Source organism: Elaeis guineensis, chromosome 6, assembly GCF_000442705.2.
Source record: "Elaeis guineensis isolate ETL-2024a chromosome 6, EG11, whole genome shotgun sequence".
Lineage (NCBI taxonomy): Eukaryota > Viridiplantae > Streptophyta > Magnoliopsida > Arecales > Arecaceae > Elaeis > Elaeis guineensis.
This window is the reverse complement of record NC_025998.2, coordinates 120699894-120718268: the sequence shown is the minus strand read 5'-3', so window position 1 is coordinate 120718268 and position 18375 is coordinate 120699894. Positions and strand designations below refer to the sequence as shown.

General features: G+C 37.0%; 1 protein-coding gene across 5 annotated transcripts in view; it reads right to left on the bottom strand.

Moving 5' to 3' along the window:
* Positions 1 to 1891: 1891 nt before the first annotated feature.
* Positions 1892 to 18375, bottom strand: part of LOC105034945 (protein WHAT'S THIS FACTOR 1 homolog, chloroplastic) — a 45053-nt gene continuing 28569 nt past the window's right edge. The window contains exons 2-4 of one of the 5 annotated variants that reach the window (XM_073259676.1): positions 7595 to 7707; positions 3276 to 3386; positions 1892 to 3083 (exon numbers count right to left, since the gene is read on the bottom strand). The gene's annotated coding sequence lies outside the window, so the exon portion shown is untranslated. Of the gene's footprint in view, positions 3084 to 3275; positions 3387 to 7385; positions 7708 to 17369; positions 18356 to 18375 lie in introns of those variants that run through there. The other 4 variants (XM_073259675.1, XM_073259678.1, XM_010910303.4 and 1 more) reach the window with 4 other exon arrangements.

The following is an 18375-nucleotide window of genomic DNA, read 5'->3' as shown; positions in this document are numbered from 1 at the left end:
GCGGGCCACGGACGTACGTTATTTCGCCCGCGGCTAACGTGAATGGGCCGCTCCGTCGGTGGGCCCCGTGGGTGGCACGTGTGGGCCACGGCTGGGGGGCGGGGGTTCACGATCCGACAGACTTGTGGGCCAGTGGTGGATGGGTCCCACACCACCCCCCTCCCCAAACCCCCCCCCCCCCAACCAAAAAAAAAGGTGTGGGCCCCGCGGCACCCCCGCTTCGGACCGTTGTGCCCCTGCCTTTCTTGGGTCCCTCCACCAAAAACAAAAAAAAAAAAAAAAAAAAAGGGAAGAGAGAGATACAACAATGCCATTTTCTTTTCCCTCCCTCCAAGGAACATTGTAAAATTGGTGTCTAACATACCGGTTTCTTTTTTTTGATAAGAAAAACAGGGGTTGGAGAGGGATGATTCGAGGTATTTTTTTTTTTTTTAAGATATGATCATAAAATTTTAATTTTTATCAAAAAATATTTAATTGAAAATTAAATTAGAATGAATAGATGATTTTTTTCTATCATATGGATGAATCTAACAGATGGATGAATACATCATCTCAATACCATCGAATATCAATAGATTAATTTTTTTAATAAGTAGAATATACAATTGATGATAATTTTTTTGGTAAATTGACGTCCATTTTTTGATTGATGATAATTTTTGGCCATCTCATTCTGTAAAATCTTCATATCTCCTTCTATGTATTTTTTTTTGAAAAAAATAAAAGATAGGAGAATAGAGAAGTTGGAAGAGCTAGGAAGTATTTATCATAAAAATTGTTTTGAAGATTAGAGGGACCAGATTAGATGGAACCTCATGGATATAAAACTTTTTGAAGAAAGTTGGAATGAACAGCTAATCACATGGTGCATCGCATTAGTCTCTCAGTGGAAACTGGCATTATTGGTATGGATAGTTCCTTGTTCCCACCATTTGATTTGACTTGATATTTATTACCGTTTAGCACGTCAGCCTGGATTCTTTGTTTAACTCCCATGTTTTCCTCGGTTACATCTCCCTGCTGTATGCCAGCTTTGCATAATCTGCAAGTGGTATATTATTTTTTATATGACTTTTGCCATCTTATATAATTTATCCATTAGAGACATATGGCAATTGATACACAATTAATCTGTTTTCTAGGGAATGGAGGGCCAATCCACCAGATTTATTAGATAAAAAGACAATTCATGCTTTATCTTTTGGTTCCTTGTTTTGAAAAGATAACAGAAGAAAATCCAAGGATACATTGGGATTTTATTGACCTAGTACAATGTCAGGTGACATCCCTTGTATATTTTGAGAGGAAGTTGAATTTTGAGACCTAAGTTTTTTAAAAATATCAAGCATGACACCCACAAAGTATGCATAGGCTAATAGGAGTCTTCTACAGCAAGCAATTTAGAATAACAAATTATGTTTGACACAGGAAATAAAAATAAAACAGAAATTTTGATCCCTTACTTTTAATTAGCTGATAAGACTTGAATAAAAAAAGAGAGAGTTTATAGTACCATGAAAAGATAATTATGAGATTGTGCATGCCATGCAGGAACAGAGAGTTTGATATTTTTCTTTGACAATGTGACTAGCAAGTTGTGGTGGCATAAATTTATGATCCTCATAAAATAGTGGTAATTGAGTTCTAGCTAAGAATGGGCATGGTTAAAGATGGATTATCTTGTATTATTGTATTAAGCACTGCACCATATATACTTATTTATGTATTTGATTTAATATGCAGTTCACCTTTAAGAGTACTTATGATCTCAAGCTCCCCTGTTTACCACCCATGGTGGTTGAGTCGACAAACTTGTTCCATATATCTTTCTCGATGCCTTGTGACTCAAAATAAACTACCATTATTAAAACTAAATCATTAAACATTTCGAGTCAAGAGCCGTACAATCATGCGATTATGGGCCATTATAATGCAATAGTCACCCCCACTCCCATCCTAGAATCACTTTAGCATTCAGACTCCATGGATGGAGAATGGAGAATGGGGATAAGAAAAAGAAAAGAAGGAAAAAGGAGAGCAAGAAAGAGAAATGCCCATCAAGGGGCATATGGATAGGTGAGTGATTCTCCTCCATTGCACCATTCTGTGGCTCCATTATCACTCCCATGAACCCCAACCTAACACCCCCCACTTTGCTTAACTACCAAAATCACAAGACCTCAAAAGCTAAAGACTAGAAAAACAAAAAAAAAAAAGGTCACATGACCCCACATCATTTAGGTGGATCTATCAAGATTCGAAAACGACAATCCTCAGAGGGCTAAGATTGTTCAATTCTCGTCGCAATCGAATCATTGCCATCAAACGAATCTTACGGAAAGAAGCGGGCACATGTGTGCTTGTGCTTCCCCCTTTTAGAGGCAATTGGAAGCACCTTGACTTGTAGGCACACACCCACATCCTTTTTCTTTTCCCTATCCAACTTAAAGCTGAATTCTCTACACATGTCCCCTGCACTCTTCCCTCCATTCTTTTTTCTTTGTTCCACTCCATATTTTTGGAGAATCTCACAGAGCCCCCTTCTCTTCTTGCTTTCTCCCCCCCTTGTTTTCTTATTCTGGTTCCTTTTTTTCTATATGTTGTTGCTCTTCACTGTGGCCAAGGAAGATATCATATGTTCAAAGCAAAGGGTGTGTACCATATTCTGACCAAAAGGATAGGAAAGGTGGAGATCAGGTTCCCAACACACAAAGCCCAAAGCAACTCCTTCACCTTGCTTAAAAGCTAGCTGCGAGGCAACTTCCCTGCCACCACTATCATTGGGGGGTTTGGTCTCCCACCCTTATCATTATTCCGTGCGCAAGCTGGAAACATGCCTTGCTTGCGCACTTGTGCTTTTAAGGGCCGTTCCAAAGAGCTTTGCTTGGAATCCATTCTCTTATGTGACCTTTGGGCCCCAAGAGATAGATGCAAGAGCGTCCCTGCAGAGGTTGTGGGGTTCCCTTGAAATCCTTGGTTCTTTTCAGCTGAGAAATGATCCTATGTGGGTCCTCCATGCATATCATTTGTGTAGAGTCTGCACCACGGCATCAATGACTTGGAAAGCTAAAAGAGAAACTCTACAAACAAAGATTAAACTTTAGATTAAGGAGGGCCAAACAGATTTTATAGTCATTATAGATTCCTAGATAATAGATTAAGAAGCAGAATATCAAAAGTTAGGTAAGAAAGGCAAATCAAATTTAATGTCCAAATCATTCTTCAGTGAGCTAATGTTTATAATAAGCAAAACCGATTCAATTTGCATCTACCTATGATCAAAACCCTCATCTCTTTTCGGTTGAGAAATGGTCTTATGTGGGTCTTTTAGAGGCCATAGTATGAAGTCTCCACTACCATAGTGATTACCTGTAAATTAGGCACTAATCAACCCATAACATGTTATTGACAAAAAAAAAAAAAAAAAAAGCCAGATATCAAAAGTTAGGTAAACAATACAATCAAGTTATATCAGCCGAAATTTCCTTATAATTGACAGATTTATCACATTTACCTTGTGATTACAACCAATAAAGATCATATTGGAATAGCACCACTGTCCAATGAAGAAAAACAGGCAAAAGTCTTGATTGAAACATGTGGGGTCCCTTTACCTGCATGGTATGTAGGTAAGAAGTAGGGCCACATGTTTCTAAATCATCCAGTACCAGCTCCTATCCAGCATTTTCTAGGTTTTCATGCAAATTAAAGCACAAAAAGATGCGCTTAATTTCAAATTTTCTACCATCTACAACTGTTCCTATTCATTATATGTCAATAGCATGACCAGTGGCTGATCCTTTTCTTCATGCATCAGATTATGCCATTGAATGTGTGTATTTGTTTGATAGCCATCAAAACTGACCCACCCCAACAGAAGTGGCAATGAATGGTGATGCAATTTAACCATAGTGAAAAGCTGACCTTGAAAGATGGATATCTAGATCTGGAATTCTTTCTGAAAAGGGACCCCCCAATGTAGGAAGAACTGTTTGGCATGCTTAGCCTAATTAGATATCGTAGGTTCTTAGGTTTGGTAAAGCTAAAAGAATGAATCAAACTAGTCTTTTCTTTATTAATTTAAATTTGATTAGTGGTGGATTTTCTTTTGTTGGCTACAAATAAGCCTGGATTAGGCTAGAAGATTCTATGATCTTTCCTTAAGAATATGACAGGTCCAAAGACATATCCGACAACCTTGCAACCAATTCCAACAAAAGATTGAAAATGGAGGAGCCTAGCTTGCACCCTAAGAATATGTGGTCTAACCATATAAGATAACCCTAATAATCAAGCATTGTTTTGGAATTTGTTTTCAGAAAAGTTATTCTTGGTTATCTATCGAACCTATATGTATGAAACAAACTGCATTACGTGCATTACAGAGTTTCTTTTGTCTTTTCCTCTAAGCAAATATGCTTCTCCCCTCCTCCCCTTCCCTCCACTAATCATCAGATCATCAGTCATGTTGATCAAATGATCAAGTTGATTACAGGGCAGTAACTTGGCAGAAAAGGCAAAACCAATATAATAACAAAGAATGTGAATAAATAAAACAATGAGATGGAAGGAAAATGCCATTTTTTGGTCAAACACAGCCTCATGAGGGGTTGAATTACCGCACCAATAAGACAACTGGCTGAAAATAAGTTTGCTTCATAAGGTTGATGCAATCCAAAATAAAGACTATTGAGAACTAGTATGGAGACTCCGATTATTGTGATTTTCTGGCAATGGTCAATTCAGAGGGCCCTCAGTTGCAAAGTTTAGATGGAAAGCTGCTGCTCACAGACAATGATATGGAGCAAGAGTGATGCACAAGAAGACCAAAGAATTAGAATCCAGTTAAATCACAAGAAATCGAGCATGACAGGTGGAAAGCATGTGCTTTGGACCACTTATAGAAGCATATAAAGTTGGGCACTATAGCAGGATATAGAACATCAAAGGAAAAGGAAAGATCATTGCTTCCAATTGGAGATCAGCAGCATCTATCAGCGCCTTTCAGATAGATGTTTTAAACCAGCTGCCACTACTTAAATCCAAAGATTGGTTTTGGTTGCCTCTGACCAGAGGCATATGAAAGCATCAAAAAGAAAATCATAGCATCCAGTATCAGTTATTGCTTTCCACTTTAGGCTTTAGCTCACGCATGATTGTTTGGTGGAGAGCAGACTCAAAACCAGTACCTTGACAGAATCTGGTCGCAATCAAAATACACCAACATACATCCCCACTTCCATATGCCATTACTGATTTCAGTAAAGGAAGCATCCACTGACCACCCCTCCATGACATGGCACCATGAGCATTCAGGCCTATCATGTCAATATGGTTCATGATTCAGGCGGTTACTGAACCTTAACAAGACATATCTACCTTTCAGACTGCCAATTAGATTGCTGGATGTAATTATTTGAATTCCTCTTATTGTTCTTTGAATTCCTCTTATTGTTCTTGACAAAGCCGCATACTCTTATTCCAGATCTTTCATGCTATAAATTTATTACCCGAAGATTCATCCACAGCTCTATAAGCCTCATCAGATCTGTTAACACAGCAAGAAAATAATTTTTAAAGGATTTTCATAGTCTCCACGTCTAGCAAGATGTTCTATTGGCCAACAAACAATCTAAGTTTTACCAAAAAATTTTCTCTGCGTGCACTAACAAATAATTTCCTAGGAGTGGAATCAAGATGCAGTGCATCCAGATTGAATGTCACTTATTCATTACTCAAATCATTGACCAGAGGAATAGCAGCAAAAAGGCTGCAGCAAGTCAATTGTCGATGTTGTTGAACCATATCTGACCTGGAAATTTTCTTTATCTCTTGCTCCACAAGCCAAAGAAGTTTGCAAGGCAAGTTTGGTGTTAATCCAAGAAAGTGCTCTCTAAGCAATGGAGGACCTCATCTCATTTCTATTTTGTCTTTAGATCAAATGCCTCAATCTTTTATGATGAGGTTGGCTTACTACTCTGAAAGTATTTCAATGAAGGGAGATCAGATAAACTCTCATCTCTAGCTTTCTGAAAAGTGGCTTTTCTCACCCTCTAAACCTTTTGTAGCCAATCTTTCACTAATTATTTGTTATATCTATATATTTGAGGAGTTGAAAGTCCATATGTCACAATGCAGAAGTTGAATATAACTTGCTGGTATTTGTGAAGCTCCACATGCCCTTTCCTTCATTGTAGGTTGGTAGAGTTTGTTGCTACAGATACAACCACTTCTAGAAAACAGAGCAAGCATTTTCAGATCATCAATTATTGCCACCAATTCATTCTGTAGATCACACTATTAATGTGATCTATGCTAGATGCTCTAGCTATGCTATTTGTAAGCTTTCTTAGTCATATGGTAAGTGTAACTTCTCATAAAAACAAGGAAAAAAAAAAAAGAAAGAAAAAAATTGTTTATTTGACTAGTCACCTTTGCAGCATATAGTAGATTTCAAATGTTTCAAATCCAGCACGCTAAGTACTCCAATTAAAAGACCTTTTTATTCATCAAATGGTCAATGCACAAATGAGACTGCAATACAAGCGGCTATTTGACAAGGACTTCATGTCAAAATTCCAGGAGGATTATCTAGATGATTTATAATAATCTCACTAGGAGTCTCTCAGCGCATTCAACATCAAGTTTGTTTCACGATGTCTTCACGGCTCGGGAAACTGGTCCATTTTTTTATGGTGACTTCATTATTGAGTTCCACAACAGGACTCATCAGCTGCTTTTATGTAAAAAGTGACATAATTTCTGGTCTACATGGGTGCATCTTTTTCTAGAATTATCTTTTCTAGAACTATATATATATATATATATATATTGAACATATCATTCTAAACAATCCAAGTGGGTAAAACATATTATCTATCAAAATGAGCTCATCTCTAGCAAATTACTCCGTATCTTGGCTCACGACCAAATTTCATTGTCATAATTCACCCATTCAAAGTAAGGGGACACCCTTGTAACCTTTCAAGATTTTCAGGAAACCGCAATTCTTTCAACAGACGACTACAGGATCACCAAATTGTATGGAATTGACTTCTGCGCCCAAAGTTACTTGTGAAACTTGCAAGAGGCCCTAAAAATCACTAAACTATGGTGTGTCAGGCTCATGTTCTTCATGCTTATCTAACTAATAAGTGGTGATACCCAGAGGAACAACCACAAGAATGACATGTAATATATTTGATACACCAAGAGAAAGCCACAGTATTATATTTGATACACCAAGAGAAAGCCACAGTATTCTAACTGCACTTTTACGATCCAAAATAGACAATGTCAGAATGTTTGAACATGTTCAAAAATAATAAACACATCATGCATCGAAAATTGTCAAGAAAGACATGCATGTCAATTCTAAAGGCTTGAGACAGAACAGAATAGAACTTTATTATATAAAACATTATTTTTGTCATAGACAGATAGAGACATTTTTCACAGCATTATAATCAAGATCCACAGTCAGATCCTTGATTTCACACTGTCAACAGCTGTAGATAAGTCCATTTTGTCCTGACATGAGAAGAATGATGAGTAATGAAAAGTGATTGAGAGCCTCAGGCCTGAGAGATACCTCACTGAATGCTTTTATATTATCCACAACACCTTCTAGGTACTCTTTCAGATGGATCAACCCAACACGGAACACATCATCACAACGCCGAGACTTGGAACTATTTTTCTCACCTCATTGCATCATCAAGCATATGGTCAAAAGAAGTTAGTTGAGTGAATTAACTGATAAGCAATTCAATATAAGCTTATTCTCAAAAATGTTAGTTTTTTTTAAACATTACATTGTGATAACAATAAAAGTCAATTTTGCAAGGTAGAAGGGGCTAGACAGGTAACAGACTATGCAATGAATTCATAAGCATATTACACCACATAAAATTAAATCATGGCTGTGATAATTAAAGAAATGCTAACCCATGGCCAAAATACCTTTTGAAATTATAAGTTTTTATACTGTAAAATTAGTTTCAGTTTGTGTTCGATATTTACATACGCAGGATAAAGGTTGCTGCCTAGATTCAGTTAGGCTAGCAACACACAAAACTTTTAATGGTTTTTATGCTGGGCATAAATGTGCAATTATGGTAGATTACTCATCTATAGTTGATTTACTAGTTTTAGATAATTTGAAAATAATTAACCTATCAATTCCAAACATAGAGTTAGATAAAAGCAGGGCTGGAAACTCGTCCAGGGTTGGTATGCCCCAAATTGAACCCATATTCGAATAAAAAAAATTGAACCCATACCCAATCCAATCCACTTGGATCAAATTAGATGGGGTTTAAGATCTATTTTTTGATCCATTGAGTTTTTCGAGGCAAATCATATCAAGAATAATCAAAACACGAACATGAAGTAACTTGTATAAAACACTTAATTATCCATAAACATATTATGCAAGAAAATAACAATGAAGCAACATGTAGATGTTATCAACCCATTTGGCATAAAATTTGATTGACAACCACATGTAAATTATAGCCAACAACATAAATTGATGACTAACTACAAAGAGCTAATAGTAATCCTAAACCCATGGATCTATTGAAACTTTGAAAGTTACAAGAATCTACACTTGTACCACTAAACAAGCAATTTAAAATGACAAACTAACAAGCTCTTGTGAGCTTTAAATAGAAATTTAAATGATACAAGTATGATTGACAATACAAGTCCATCAGATTTAATGCATACAATAAGAGTCCTGATTTAATTTGATAATATATGATATGACTTTTAATTTCAAGACTGTGTTTAAGAACATAGAGCCAAATTTTTTCTAGGCTTATGAATTCTGTTCATTATTTTATTTTCATGGTGGAGTTTTTGGGTTAATGAGGTAGACATTTTGCTTGTACTTTTCATGCCTTAAGCACACCTCCTGAAATTTCCACAAAGATTAACAGGACATTAATGCTAGCAGACATCAAGAAGTTATTCATTCCCCCATGAAACTCCATCTGTTGCTGTATGATGGACTGAAACATCTCAGTCCACATCATTGTCACAGACAACCTGGCGTACAAGCAATCCACACATGAAAACCTGATACAGCTCACCAAGATGCAGTCAAACCTTAACCATAGCATCTGATTGTGGGTATCATGCATCTGTAATTATTTTATTTTGCAAGATTTGGTGTGCTATTTTATATTTTATATCTATTTATTGAAAATTATTTAATAAGTTTAGTAAAATGTTGAAGAAAAAGATGCAGACATCAGAAGTAATCAATGCGTGACAAGTAGATTCAGCTTTCCTGAATTGCCTTCTTGAAGTTACAGTTTGGCATAAGTTGATGAGTGTCCACATTAGGAACATAGAGCCAAACACCACAACTTTCATATCATTAAAAATTTTAAAGGGATATTATGTGATAGCCCAAAACCTAGCCAAGCCCAATCTCAGCCCACCAAAACGAAAAAAAAAAAAAAAAACAGAGTAAAAACCGGGAAGAAGACTCCCGGTAGGAGTCTTCTTCTCCGGCGAGACCCATGCGCATTAGGAGTCCTAGGACCCCTCAAAATCCTAGGACCCTCTATAAGAAGGTCTCCCCTCTCTTTAGAATCGATCCATCGGCCTCTTCTCCCTCTCTTTCTCTCCGTCTTTCTCGATCAAAGCCGCGGATACCATTCAATTTCCCATCGTGACTGCCGCCGACGAGGTCACCAGAGGCCGAGGTGAGTCTCCTTCTTCTTCCCCTCTTTCTTCTCCTTCCTCCCATGCTCCTGTGCGCGGCTGCCGGCGACGAGAGTCGCCGATTTTCCGTCGGGAAAGAGACCCTGTTTTTTAGCCTTTTTCTTTGGATTTTCCGGCGCTAGCGATCGGAATTGATCGCCGGCCACGCTCCGTGAACGGGGGAGTGGCCCCCCGTCGGCCGCCGGCCTCTGCCGCGGCGGCCGTGGCCTGAACGACCCGGCAAAAGAGGGAACGCCGGTCCCCTATTCCGGCACGGGAAGAACCAAGAAAAAGAAGAAAAAAGAAAAAGAAGAAAAAAGAAAAGAGAAAGAAGGAAAAAGAGAAAAAGAAAAGGAAAGAAAAAGAAGAAAAAAAAAGAAAAGAAAAGAAAAGAAAAAAAATAATAATAAAATAAAATAAATATATATATATATATATTTATATATATATATATAAGTAAATAAATAAATAAACAAATAAATAAATAAATAAAAAATAAAAAAAAAATGATGAGAGAGAGAGTTTCTCTCTCTTCTTTCAGTCTGAACCCTGACTTTCTCTCTCTGGAATTGGACTTTATCTCTCTACTTTCTCTCTCTAGAATTTTCTCTCTCTAGCTTGTTTCTTTCTCTCTTGATGGATTTCTCTCTCTCTAAAGTTATTCCTCTAGGATTAGCGAAGTGGAAGGCTTCATCTGATGATTCTGATCGAGTTTAGAGATGAGTCTGATTTTAAGCGAGATTTTGATTTTGAGATTTGTTAGATTTAATTTTGAATTAAAATTAATGTAAAAATATAATTTTGGATAATAGGCACGGAAGAATCTCCTAGAAGTTAGTCGATCCGTTCATTCAGTGCTCCGTGAAAGGTAAGTAATGAATCATCTTCTCGAGATATTCCATATTTATTCTGAAAATAAATAATTATTCTCTGAAATTATGCATGAATTATGAATTATATTTTGAAAGAAAAGTGCTTTTGAAATGTTATGGTATATCGATTTATGCGCATGTTCAGTGAAAAATTATGATATATTATGATACAAAGTGTTTTGATACAGATCGGATTTTTGCTCTCAGCCTAACTATGTTTCAGTGGGCCCTGCCAATGGGGATTATACGTTGGTACTCAGTGGACCCTGTCAGTGGGGGTTGTGCGCTGGTATTTGTGGACCCTGCCAGTGGGGGTTGTGCGCTGGTGTTTGTGGACCCTACCAGTGGGAGTTGTGCGCTGGTATTCTGTGGACCCCGCCAATGGGGGTTAAACGTTGGTCATAGTCGAGGCTGTTGAGTTACGAGTGTTTTGAATCGAATCGGATTTATAATTATATTATATGTGAATATTTGAAATTATTGGATTTACATTAAATCAGCATGAAATTTATTTTTATGTTTATTTGCAGCATTATTCTTGAAAATTATATAATATCTGAAATATATGGTAGAGATACTTGTTACTTACTGGGCTGTCTAGCTCATTACCTTTCTTTCTATTTTTCAGATTCAGATAATTAATTTCGAGCGTGGGAAGAAATATTGGGACAGAGCTTCTAGAGGCGAGATTTAGTATTGTCAACTTCATTGAACTTAGATCTATTGTTTATTGTTAGTGAAAAATTTTATTGGATGTAAGACATTTGATTTAATTACTTGAATTAAAGTTGAATAATAATTATTTGAATTTATTCCGCTGTGTGCATTGATATCGTGATGAGATGCCTTGCATGCTTATGGAGAGAGTTCTTCATGAGTATGCGGCGGTTGCCGCGATCCTCGATTCACAAATCTCGGGTCGGGGGCGTGACAATTAATATAGTATCAGAGCATAAGTGGATAAATTATGACACATAGAATTTGACATAGTATGAGTGTAGGTGGGTAAACATTAGGAATATTGGGACGTTAGAGTATGAGCATCATAATAAACCCATCCTAACAAATAGATAAATGAATCTAATAAGGTTTTACTACTACAAGGTTATCATGCCTCCCCGTAGAATGACAAGAACTACTCAAGGAATTGCAAGAGAGACATCACAACCACGGGATGGTAGCACTCCCCATCTGACCAGTGGCACCCCTCAAGAGGAGGGAGTCGTAGATCCTAATGGGAGTGCTTCGAGAGCACGTCAGGAACCAGATATGGCTCAGTTAATGCAGACTCTAATCAGGATGGTACAAGCACAACAACAAATACAGCAGCAAATGTTTGAACAACAGCAGATACAACGAGATACACAACAACATCAGTATCCACCACCACAATATGGAGAGCAACCAGTACAACGGAACAACATTTCAGAATTTAAAAAGCTTGCTCCTCCAGCTTTCAAGGGGACTACTGAACCTTTGGAGGCTGACAACTGGATAATGGAGATGGAGAAGGCTTTCGCTGTCCAAGAATGTCTTGATGAAGAAAAGATTCGATATGCAGCTTATTTACTACAAGGAGAAGCATACAACTGGTGTCAGCGACTACAGCGCAAGCATGAACAAGACGGTGAAATACTTACCTGGGAAAGATTTCGGATTGCATTCTATGATCAGTATTTTCCTCGGAGTATAAGGATCCAGAAAGAGCAAGAGTTTATTTATTTGAAGCAAAAGGGTATGAGTGTGACTGAATATGAAGCAAAATTTACAGAGTTAGCAAAATTTGCTCCGAGATTAGTAGATGGTGAGCAAGAACGTGTTCACAAGTTCGAGATGGGACTGAAAACTGAAATTCGAAAACAAGTGGTTCCTTATGAATTGACAACTTATGCAGATGTGGTAAACAAAGCACTGATAATTGAAAGGGAAGTCAATGAAGAACGCATGGAAAGGGAAAGAAGGCAAAGAAAGAGAACACAATCAAATGAAACACAAGGGCAGAATAATAAAAACATCAAAAGATCAGCTAAGGGAGCAATAGACAATAAGACTCAACAGATTGACGCTGAGCAGTGCTCCAGATGTGGCAAAAATCATGCAGACAAGGATTGCTATTGGAATACAGGTGCTTGTTTCAAATGTGGTCAGATGGATCATAAAATTGCTAGCTGCCCGCTAAATACTGAAAATCAAGTTGGCCAAAGAACTCATGAAGGACAACATAAGGGTGGTGGACAGATTTCTAAAAACCAGAGAAGAGTTTATGCGCTTTCTCAACAGAATCCACAGGCTTCCATACATTGGTGACAGGTATGAAAAATTTCGAGGACGAAATTTCTTTTTAGGGGTGAAGAATGTGATAGCCCAAAACCTAGCCAAGCCCAATCTCAGCCCACCAAAATGAAAAAAAAAAAATAGAGTAAAAACCGGGAAGAAGACTCCCGGTAGGAGTCTTCTTCTCCGGCGAGACCCATGCGCATTAGGAGTCTTAGGACCCCTCGAAATCCTAGGACCCTCTATAAGAAGGTCTCCCCTCTCTTTAGAATCGATCCATCGGCCTCTTCTCCCTCTCTTTCTCTCCGTCTTTCTCGATCAAAGCCGCGGATACCATTCAATTTTCCGTCGTGACTGCCGCCGACGAGGTCACCGGAGGCCGAGGTGAGTCTCCTTCTTCTTCCCCTCTTTCTTCTCCTTCCTCCCATGCTCCTGTGCGCGGCTGCCGGCGACGAGAGTCGCCGATTTTCCGTCGGGAAAGAGACCCTGTTTTTTAGCCTTTTTCTTTGGATTTTCCGGCGCCGGCGATCGATTCCGATCGCCGGCCACGCTCCTCCGTGAACGGGGGAGTGGCCCCCGTCGGCTGCCGGCCTCCGCCGCGGCGGCCGTGGCCTGAACGGCCCGGCAAAAGAGGGAACGCCGGTCCCCTGTTCCGGCACGGGAAGAACCAAGAAAAAGAAGAAAAGAAGAAAAAGAAGAAAAAAGAAAAAGAAGAAAAAAGAAAAGAGAAAGAAGGAAAAAGAGAAAAAGAAAAGGAAAGAAAAAGAAGAAAAAGAAGAAAAAAAAAGAAAAGAAAAGAAAAGAAAAAAAAAATAATAATAATAAAATAAAAAATATATATATATATTTATATATATATATATAAGTAAATAAATAAATAAACAAATAAATAAATAAATAAATAAGAAATAAAAGAAAAATGATGCGAGAGAGAGTTTCTCTCTCTTCTTTCAGTCTGAACCCTGACTTTCTCTCTCTACTTTCTCTCTCTAGAATTTTCTCTCTCTAGCTTGTTTCTTTCTCTCTTGATGGATTTCTCTCTCTCTCTAAAGTTATTCCTCTAGGATTAGCGAAGTGGAAGGCTTCATCTGATGATTCTGATCGAGTTTAGAGACGAGTCTGATTTTAAGCGAGATTTTGATTTTGGGATTTGTTAGATTTAATTTTGAATTAAAATTAATGTAAAAATATAATTTTGGATAATAGACACGGAAGAATCTCCTAGAAGTTAGTCGATCCGTTCATTCAGTGCTCCGTGAAAGGTAAGTAATGAATCATCTTCTCGAGATATTCCATATTTATTCTGAAAATAAATAATTATTCTCTGAAATTATGCATGAATTATAAATTATATTTTGAAAGAAAAATGCTTTTGACATGTTATGGTATATCGATTTATGCGCATGTTCAGTGAAAAATTATGATATATTATGATACAAAGTGTTTTGATACAGATCGGATTTTTGCTCTCAGCCTAACTATGTTTCAGTGGGCCCTGCCAATGGGGATTATACGTTGGTACTCAGTGGACCCTGCCAGTGGGGGTTGTGCGCTGGTGTTTGTGGACCCTGCCAGTGGGGGTTGTGCGCTGGTATTGTGGACCCCGCCAGTGGGGGTTGTGCGCTGGTATTCTGTGGACCCCGCCAATGGGGGTTAAACGTTGGTCATAGTCGAGGCTGTTGAGTTACGAGTGTTTTGAATCGAATCGGATTTATAATTATATTATATGTGAATATTTGAAATTATTGGATTTGCATTAAATCAGCATGAAATTTATTTTTATGTTTATTTGCGGCATTATTCTTGAAAATTATATAATATCTGAAATATCTGGTAGAGATACTTGTTACTTACTGGGCTGTCTAGCTCATTACCTTTCATTCTATTTTTCAGATTCAGATAATTAATTTCGAGCGTGGGAAGAAATATTGGGACAGAGCTTTTAGAGACGAGATTTAGCATTGTCAACTTCATTGAACTTAGATCTATTGTTTATTGTTAGTGAAAAATTTTATTGGATGTAAGACATTTGATTTAATTACTTGAATTAAAGTTGAATAATAATTATTTGAATTTATTCCGCTTTGATGCATTGATATCGTGATGAGATGCCTTGCATGCTTATGGAGAGAGTTCTTCATGAGTATGCGGCGGTTGCCGCGATCCTCGATTCACAAATCTCGGGTCGGGGGCGTGACATATTAGATGTGAAATTAGTTCAAAGTCTGAAAGTAGGAGTAGACTAATAGTTTGCCATATATGAGAAAAATCAGTCCTACATTTCCCAGCTGACATGTATAATGGGCAAGGTTTCAAGCTCAGGCATGTACCAATTCATAGCTAACATCAGCGCTATTTTAGAGACCTTGGCCCATAAAGGGTTATGTTTATTACCTATCCACTCATTTAATTCAAAAAAAAAAAAAAGAAAACTACCAAAAATGGACATCATATAGCCTATATATTTAAAGAAATGAAAAAATCATGCAATATGATATTAAACATTAAAAAGAAAAATCAAAAGGCATTTATAGTTAGTTCCAATTGATCTTGGCCAAAAATGATTGAAACAACCGAAACTGACAGAAACTGACCAGAACTTGAAACAACCAGTTTCAATTTACTCCCACCCGAAATAAATCAGTTTCAACCAAAGGGTGGAAACTGATCTATTTCACTTTCAGCCAAATGAATCTGTTTCAGCCAGAAACAATTTATTTTGTCCAAATCTTAAAACCCTTTGTTTCAAGGATAAAAGGATGTGAAAAGCATTACTAATTTCTGAACACGATCATCAAGATTAATAAGATACTTTCGCATATAAACTATTTCTAACAGTTTATTTGAACCAGGGATAAATCCTCTTTCAAAGTATGCCTGCTACATCATCTTAGTGTTTAACGGTTAAGCAAATGTGTGTATCCTGCATTCTTAGGAATGCTTCTAAAGATATAAGTTTCACAAGATTAAAAAAATAAAAATAAAAATGATGACAAAGAAAATCTACCATGACACAATCTCCAACCATATCCAGTAAGCTACATCTGAACAAGAGCATAAAGCCATACAGACCATTTCCAATATTCTTCCACTTATCACACCCTAGCTTTGAAGATCAGAAGACTACATTTTTTCCCCCAAAATCACAGCAAGGAGGAAAAAAACAAATACACAAATTTCTGGCCAGAAACTAAATGAGCAAAATTCCATTGTCATCAACAAATCTGTACCGCAAGAGAATGAATACATGTATGGCTTGCATGTAACATCAGTCTTAACCCTTGTAGCAATCATATTCTTAGTGATGTTTCTTTCTAAAAACAAATAAACAAGCAATCAATGGGAACCTTCAATACTGAAATGAAATAAAATTTTCAAGATAAAATCACATGAAAAACTTCTACAACCTACCAACTACAATCTATCACATTTTTTAATGAGAAAAAAAAAATAAAATCCCTAAGTGAAGCTCAAATGAGGCTCAGAAATTCACAACCAAACAACCTTGACAATTTTTTGAGATAGGAAAAATTAAACTCCCTAATTCTGCCAATATGAGAACATGGAGGCATCAATAATCTCATAAACTCCCTAATTCTGTTTCCATCCAAAATAGTCTTTGTAAAAGCATACCTCCCATAATCAATTGCAAAGACAATAACACCACAAGGATCTTTCAAAAATCTAATCATCACTTACATAAGAGCCTTAGTCCAACCTAAACAAACTCTTGTAATATGTACTCAGTTAACTTGTTTTATATATCAATCACCAATAGTGAGTCTTCCTTCTTACTCCTAAAAACCATTCTAGGCTTCCAAAATGATCCTGCCTCCTAGTTTCCACAAGAACTTTCCAATTAGAGGCTACTTCCATGAGTATTCTAGAAGTATGACATCAGGTGAAAGGTTAAGTTCAGCAAAACAGCTTGAGAGGAAGAACCCTTCCTCCAATGATGAGTTTTTCGAAAAATCCCATTCAAATCTAGAGTATTCTCCATCAATCTCTAAAAGTTGCAAAGAAAGAATTTGACAAGTACGTGTGAGTTTGAAATTTATTTAACATCCAACATGGCTTTCTTCAAGGTGGACACAATAGTCTAGGTAACATAGCTTATAGGGTTCTGACAGGCAATTTAGCATTGTCAATGCATAAAGGAAGATCTATATACCCGAGAAAAATTATCTACACCGTAACTAGGCTACCGCCACTATCGTCCTAACAAAATTCTTCAACCCAATTCCACATAAAGCTTCTTCCTGAGTAATCCTAAGGCTAGTAGTGCATTCAGCGCAAAAAGGAAATTTTTGATAGCTAAGTCATTTGACTCGTTACCAACGGAAAAATAGGGTTCTTCAGCTACCAAAGATAGACAGCAGGTATAGAGCCTCTCAATTAGGTCTCTTATGAAGCTAATAAAACCATCCACAATCGGCATAAATGGTAAATGAGGAGAATAATCTTATCTATTCACACCTTAACTTACGGTTTCCAACACTAGACAAAATAAAAGATTTTAAAACTAAAATTTGATTACTAAAGATGAAAAATAGGAGTACAGAACCTTGAGGTTTCCATAAAAGAATATCCTTCACTACAACCTATAGACAACTAAATGCACATAATCTCAGAGAATTACAAAAAACAAAAAAATAAAAAAACAAAACAAAAGTTACATTGAATAATTATGAATGAAAATTTATATAGGATATTTTTTTTTAAAAAAAAAGTCAGGAACGGGAAAATGACAAAAAAGAAACAGAAAAGCAATTGACATTAAAGAATAGAAGGGAGAAAAAAGGATCTAGAAATCTCTGGGAAGTAGTAAAGCACCCAATGCACCATGCATGTCATTGTTATGCTGCACAAGATAAAAAGTTAGAAATTACATTTGGTAGATAGATGTATCTCCTTCAAGGTTCCCTATCTTGGTATCAAACCCCGAATCAACAAAATCCTATTATAGTGTTGGTACGCAGTTCCATACAGAATGGTAGTATGGGTACAGGGCATTACAGTGTATCGGTACAGTATGGTACATCCCATACCACCGGATATAGGGCGGTACAACAAACTGTGATCTCCTTATTTCTTATACTTCCAAAATCATCCATCTACTTCAATTAACATTTATAAAATCTCTTCCCAAGGAATGCACCAATGCAATGAAAGTATCATAAAACTCAGCACAGTAGTTGCCAAAATGTCAACCCAGAAATATAAGCGAGCTTGAGGGGTTCTAAATTGTCCCAGATGGTTGTTTCTCTAAAGATGGATAGAAATTGACAACTATGAATGTTTAGATAACAGTAAAAGTTAACATACAATTGGCACACAAAGTTACATCTGGTGATAAGAGTAGGTTTGATACCTAGTCACCTATATATAACATATTTTGTGCAATCTGAAGTAAAGGCAGAAGACAAGGAACAAATTTATATTGCTGCTTCTTCAGTGGGATTGTCTTTCACAATACATGAGCCATCACAGTCCTACACAGTACAATAAGCAA